This window comes from Capra hircus, chromosome 11, assembly GCF_001704415.2.
Source record: "Capra hircus breed San Clemente chromosome 11, ASM170441v1, whole genome shotgun sequence".
Classification (NCBI taxonomy): domain Eukaryota; kingdom Metazoa; phylum Chordata; class Mammalia; order Artiodactyla; family Bovidae; genus Capra; species Capra hircus.
This window is the reverse complement of record NC_030818.1, coordinates 60,063,822-60,071,214: the sequence shown is the minus strand read 5'-3', so window position 1 is coordinate 60,071,214 and position 7,393 is coordinate 60,063,822. Positions and strand designations below refer to the sequence as shown.

The 7,393-nt window shown below is 40.8% G+C and overlaps 1 long non-coding RNA gene across 1 annotated transcript; it reads left to right on the top strand.

Annotated features, from left to right (window-relative positions):
- On the top strand, nt 1,462–4,776 carry LOC108637147. Its single transcript, XR_001918814.1, has 2 exons — nt 1,462–1,808; nt 4,175–4,776. It is a non-coding gene; the product is annotated as an uncharacterized LOC108637147 (long non-coding RNA).

Below are 7,393 nucleotides of genomic sequence, written 5' to 3'. Positions count from 1 at the left end.
CAGTAATCTATCTTGTAAAATTAGTTCCCAAAACATTTGCTGCGATGCCGAAGGCCAGATTCACACATGCACAGCTTACCTCTATTATAGTTTTACATGGGGGCTTGGGTGCTAGAAAATTGGGAAAAGAAATAAAAAAATAAATCACATGTGATTTCCCATATTTTCTCTGCTTATTGGGATGCCCTGGTGGCTCAGGCAGTAATAATATTGTTTCCTTTGCTGTGCAAAAGCTTTTCAGTTAAAGTAGGTTCCGTTTGTTAATTTTTGCTTTTATTTCCACTATTCTGGGAGATGGATTGAAAACGATGTTGCTGTGATTTATGTCACAGAGTGGTCTGCCTACGTTTTCCTCTAGGAGTTTTATTAATATATATGTCATTATATTTAAGCTTTTTTTTGCAGTTTTTTGATATAAAATTTTTCATTTACAATACTCCAAGAATAAAATAGCAAAAGGCTCTCTGATACCTACAAATTAAGAAAAATTTAAAACGATAATGAATAGTAGCCAATGGGTCACTATAAACTACTACAAAGTTTCCATCACTTAATTTTGTAATTTAAGATAAACAGGTATTTAAGCCTGAAGAGTTACATAGATGGACATATCTTAATTTTTCCTTTGAACATCATTCACCAAATGGTCAGGAAATCTGGGAGCCTTACTGGGCTTCGAGGTCTCCCATGGAGGTATTACTCTCTCAAAACAGTATGTGATTCTTGTCCACTCTGGGACTTGAAACTAGGCTTCTATAGCAAAGCTACTAATTTATCACCATAAACTTAGGTATCTAGCCAAAGGGAGCGGTAGTGTTTGGGCTTTCGGTCCTTCCACTCTGGCTTTTCCGCAGGGTTTCCCCGCCCTACGCTACGCAGACAGTGTCCCGCATGTGATCCGATTTTTTGGCCTGGGCCTCGCCTCTCACTCCTCCGCGGTTCTTCGCCTGCAGTGGGCCAGGCCTCAAAGGAAAGCCTCGCTGATTTATGCGCCCTGCTGGTTATGCGTGTGTGAAAGATTAACGGCCCCCATTCCCGCGGCCAGGCCATAATCAAACCCCTCGCTCCGCCCAGTTCCACGACTGGAACACCCACATTGGCACCCGGGAAGGAGTCCGGCTCGAGGGGACACCTTTGCGCACGCGCGCCATCCCGTCTCGCCCCCGCCCCGCCCCCAGCAGCGGCCTGGGCAGCCGCGGGCCAATCAGTGTGCAGCTCGCCTCCACGTCCCACGCTGCGCTGCGCACCGTCCACCTTTCTAGGCAGCAGTAGCACACAATAGTCTGCTAGCGTTGTTGACGCTGGCAGCGTTCTTGTAAATCGTCACCCATAGAAACGGCCTTCCCCCGCGGCGGCCTCTAAGCGCCTCCAGAATGACGGGAAGAGGCGGGTGGATGGGAGAGGGGGAGCCTTTCATTTTCAGGAAAAACTTTAACTCTGCCGACCTCCCCCGCACTCCTCTCAGGATAGAAACGTCCTTTGACTGCGCTGATAGTCGGTGTTGTGTTAAAGGAAAGAGATAGTTTTCAAACGGTAACACTTTCTTCCTTGAGAGGTAATGCGGGTACGTCCGTACCCAGAATCCCCGAGATCTCGCGTGGCGTGTTTCCGGTCGCTGTGCTCTCGCCTGAGCAGTAGGGCGAGGCTCGGCGGTCCGGAAACTTTTCCTTCCGCTCCCGCTCTCGCAGGATCGTCACCCGAGGCCTCTTTACCTCCGCAAATTAAGTGTCCCTGTATTCTTTGATTGTAAGAAGAATCCTGCTCTCTTTTTTTTTTTTAATGCCTGCTCCCTGCAAAACTGTCCAATAGTAAGTACATAAACGTATGTAAAAGAAAAACACAATCTCGTCACCCAGAAATAACGTATTAACTTAGTTCTGTATAAACTTAGAGCTTTCATACATACACATAAACTTTTTTTTCTTAATAGGAAAATATGAGCATATTCTATTTTCCAAATTCCTCACATCTTTCCAGATAAAGTAGGTTACATTAGCGTTTTTAATGGCTGTATGGATTTAATGGCTATATGGATTTAATGGTTATATGGATATAGTATTAATACGTTCAGTCAGTTTCTAGATTGTTGGACCTTTAGGGTATTTACAGTTTTTCAGTTGTGCAAACAATACTAGATGATTATTATACATAAACCTGTACATATCCCTGATTTTCCTTAACATAAATTCATAGAAATACATTTACTGGATCAAAGGGAATGCGCATTTGTAGAGTTCTATATGTTGTTACCAGACTCTCCCCTTGAAAAGTAGTAGTTTTCCACCAACATAGTGGGTGAACCATAGCTAGGTGGTCTTCTTGCAGATCTTGAGTATTGTTAATCTTTGTGATCTTTATCACCTTAAAAAATATTATCATTTTTTCATCTTGTTTTAATTTACATCTCGTTGACCAAGTGTAAAACTGAGCATCTTCCATATATTTATTGGCTCTGTTTTTGTGAACTGCCAGTTCATGATTTTTGCCTATCTGGAATATTAACGTTTTTTTTTAAATTATAAGAGCTTTTTGTAAATTAGGAATATTAAGTTTTGTCTGAATGTAATCACAAGTATTTTTACCTTTTTAAATTTATCTTTTATAATATAGCTTGTGGTGTTTATTTGCTGAAAACTTTTTCTTGTCTTCTTCTATGTATGGCTTCCACCCCGCCAATAAAACTTTTATTGAAGGAAAAAAAGCAGTCTAGGGAAAATAACATATGATGCCAGATGAACTAAAATAGCAAAGAATACAATTCATTTCTAAATTATTTGTATATTATCAATTTCAATTAAAATGCAAACAAGATACTTTACAGATAGAGCTCAAGAAAACAATACTAAAATTCACTTAAGAAAAACTACATGTTTATAACTTTAAAAGAAAGTTATTTTAAGAGAGGAGAGAGAAGCAGAGTGAAGAATGGACTATGCCACTGATGTGTGGGCTAAGTAGAAAGACAATAAAGGTACAAGAAAAGTAAGTACATGATAAGATTATATAAAATATATAACAAAATTGTATATGTTCAATTTTGTATTATGTAAAAACTTTATATAGAACTAATCAGAATCAGAATCCACAAATAAGTGCAAATGAGTAGAAGTTAAAGCTGATGGGGTGGTTGTGAAGAAAGACATTTTTAGGTAGGTCTTTTCCTGTTTCCAGCTTTAATGTCACGCTTACCTGTGTATTTTTTTTTTTAACATTTTTAGATATCTTCTTAAAAATAGTTCAATATTTAGTCCTTCTGAAGTTTAGTTAGGAGGAGGAAGGGATTTTTTTTTCCCCCTAAATGACTTGGTTACTGCTGCTGCTAAGTTGCCTCAGTAGTGTCTGACTCTGTGTAACCCCAGAGGCGGCATCCCACCAGGCTCCCCGGTCCCTGGGATTCTCCAGGCAAGAATACTGGGGTGGGTTGCCATTTCCTTCTCCAATGAGTGAAAGTGAAAAGTAAAAGTAAAGTCGCTTAGTGGTGTCCGACTCCTAGCAACCCCATGGACTGCAGCCTACCAGGCTCCTCCATCCATGGGATTTTCCAGGCAAGAGTACTGAAGTGGGGTGCCATTGCCTTCTCCGAATGACTTGGTTGCCCTACACTATTTATTGAACACCACCCAGTCTTCTCTCTGATTTAAAATTCTACCTTTATACTGTACTAAATTTCCACATATACTTTACCTTCTATTTCATTGACTTGTTATTGGATAATAATATTATTGTTTTAATATACTTTAAATTATTTTTAAACTGCTGGTAGGGTAAATCCATGCTTAATAGTCTTCTTTTTTGGAATATATTTTTAAAGAATTGTTTCTTAAAAATACATTTGATGTATATAAAAGAAAAATTTGTCATATACATACATTAAAAAATATAATGTGAAGCAACCATTGTAAGATCTATGACATGAACTTGCATCAGTCTATATATTCTTCCCATTCTACTTATGCCATCCTCTCCATGGATATTTCTTCCATAGTAACTTCAAAATTGCTTTGTCAAATTAAAAGAGTTGTGATTTTGATTGGACTTGCATTAATTTTATAGATAACTTTAGGGGAGATGGGCATCTTTATAAAAATAATAAGTAGTTTTTACTGAGTGCTTTCTTCGTGTTCATTCATTCAGTCCCCACAGCAACCCTATTATCATCATTTTCATTTTACAGATGAGAAGACTGAAGCATAGATTGAATAACTTGTTGAAGGTCAAGAAACTTTTTGAAGGTCAAGCAACTAATTTGACTTAGTAAAGTCAAATGCGGGCAGTTTGGTCCCAGAGCCTGTGCTGTTAACCTCTTATGTTGAATTGCCTCTCCACAGTATGCAGTCTGCTCATCTATAAGGGACATGCCGTTCAATTTGCCTGTACCACTTCCTCATGTTCCAGTCTACATCCTTATCTTTTATTAGTGAGCAGGTACCCACTTAACCCTCTTCCCTCCCCTACCATAGCTGATTGGACCAGGAGTAGGATTCAAATCGGTCCAATGAGATTCTCTCTTGAGAAATTTGCAATTCATCTTACCTGGTCTCGACCTAGAAAGTGATGACACTAGCACATAAGGGAGGGAGAGATGTCTGACCCACATCAGAGAGCGGCAGACAGACAGACAGCAGAAGACTTACAAAGCCTTGGGTTCCCAGAAGTGAGTGGTAGGGAAGTTAGTTGCCTGGGGTTCTGGAACTTTCTGGGTCCTGGTTTGCCCTACTAAGCCTATCTACACAAGGTACTACTCTTCAAATAAACTTCTCTTTCAATTTAAAGTCACCTAAATGATTCCTCTTCCTTTTCAAACCAAATATGCTGAATAGAAGTATGTGGCCCTCTGTTTACCCAAGTTTTCCTTTACTGTTTCCCAGTGTCATTTTCGGAAAAGGCAATGGCACCCCACTCCAGTACTCTTGCCTGGAAAATCCCATGGACAGAGGAGCCTGGTAGGCTGCAGTCCATGGGGTCGCTAGGAGTTGGACATGACTGAGCGACTTCACTTTTACTTTTCACTTTCATGCATTGGAGAAGGAAATGGCAACCCACTCCAGTGTTCTTGCCTGGAGAATCCCAGGGACAGGGAAGCCTGGTGGGCTGCCGTCTATGGGGTCGCACAGAGTCAGACTCAACTAAAGCGACTTAGCAGCAGCAGCAGTGGCATTTTCTTCCTAGATCCTATATGTTTTTTGTTCGGTTCATTCCTAAATATATTTAAGGTGTTTTTCCTCTTTACAGTGATAAATCTGTTATTGTTGTCCCCTTTACATTTTAATCTACAAAAATTCTACTTTCATCAGTTGAGTCTGCCAAATGTCAATGACTTGTAAATGTGACATTAGCCTTTGAGATGCATTTCAAAATGATATGTTTCCCACAAGGCATTTTTTTTTTTTAGTTCTATACTTTCAGTTGTGCTGGTGATGATTCATTTAAGGATGATGATGATTCATCTGATGGTTGTGAGCCATGAGGATCCCAAAGAAGTATAGAGTTTCCTTGATTTAAAAAGAAAGTATCATACATGAATAGAAACATTGAGTTCCCAACAGTATTTAGCTAATGTTAGATAAAATGAAACTTTTTTTGGCTATGCCACGCAGCTTGTGGGATCTTAGTTCCCTGACCAGCGATTGAACATAGGCCCTCAGCAGTGAGAGTCAGAGTCGTAACTGCTGGACCACCAGCGAATTCCTGAAAACTATTTTTATTTTTTTTAAATTTATTTTAATTGGAGGCTAATTACAATATTGTGGTGGTTTTTGCCATACATTCACATGAATCAGCCATGGGTGTACATGTGTTCCCCTTCCTGAACCCCCCTCTCACCTCCCTCCTCATCCCATCCCTCAGGGTCATCCCAGTGCACCAGCCCTGAGCACCCTGTCTCATGCATCGAACCTGGACTGGCGATCTATTTCACACATGTTTCATTGCTATTGTCTCAAATCATCCCACCCTTGCCTTCTCCCACAGAGTCTAAAAGTTTGTTCTTTACATCTGTGTCTCTTTTGTTGTCTTACATTATAGGGTCATCGTTACCATCTTTCTAAATTCCATATATCTGCATTCAGTTCAGTTCAGTCGCTCAGTCGTGTCCGACTCTTTGCGACCCCATGAATCGCAGCACGCCAGGCCTCCCTGTCCATCACCATCTCCCGGAGTTCACTCGGACTCACGTCCATCGAGTCTGTGATGCCATCCAGCCATCTCATCCTCGCTCATCCCTTCTTCTCCTGCCCCCATTCCCTCCCAGCATCAGAGTCTTTTCCAATGAGTCAACTCTTCACATGAGGTGGCCAAAGTACTGGAGCTTCAGCTTTAGCATCATTCCTTCCAAAGAAATCCCAGGGTTGATCTCTTTCAGAATGGACTGGTTGGATCTCCTTGCAGTGCAAGGGACCCTCAAGAGTCTTCTCCAACACCACAGTTCAAAAGCATCAATTCTTCGGCATTCAGCCTTCTTCCCAGTTCTACTTTCACATCCATACATGACCACAGGAAAAACTATACCCTTGACTAGATGGACCTTAGTCGGCAAAGTAATGTCTCTGCTTTTGAATATACTATCTAGGTTGGTCATAACTTTTCTTCCAAGGAGTAAGCGTCTTTTAATTTCATGGCTGCAGTCACCATCTGCAGTGATTTTGGAGCCCCAAAAATAAAGTCTGACTGTTTCTACTGTTTCCCCATCTATTTCCCATGAAGTGATGGGACCGGATGCCATGATCTTCGTTTTCTGAATGTTAAGCTTTAAGCCAACTTTTTTGCTCTCCTCTTTCACTTTCATCAAGAGGCTTTTGAGTTCCTCTTCACTTTCTGCCATAAGGGTGGTGTCATCTGCATATCTGAGGTGATTGATATTTCTCCCGGCAATCTTGATTCCAGCTTGTGCTTCTTCCAGCCCAGCGTTTTTCATGATGTATTCTGCATAGAAGTTAAATAAGCAGGGTGACAATATACAGCCTTGACGTACTCCTTTTCCTATTTGGAAGCAGTCTGTTGTTCCATGTCCAGTTCTAACTGTTGCTTCCTGACCTGCATACAGGTTTCTCAAGAGGCAGGTCAGGTGGTCTGGTATTCCCATCTCTTTCAGAATTTTCCACAGTTTATTGTGATCCACACAGTCAAAGCCTTTGGCATAGTCAATAAAGCAGAAATAGATGTTTTTCTGGAACTCTCTTGCTTTTTCCATGATCCAGTGGATGTTGGCAATTTGATCTCTGGTTCCTCTGCCTTTTCTAAAACCAGCTTGAACATCAGGGAGTCCATGGTTCACATATTGCTGAAGCCTGGCTTGGAGAATTTTGAGCATTACTTTACTAGCATGTGAGATGAGTGCAATTGTGTGGTAGTTTGAGCATTCTTTGGCATTGCCTTTCTTTGGAATTGGAATGAA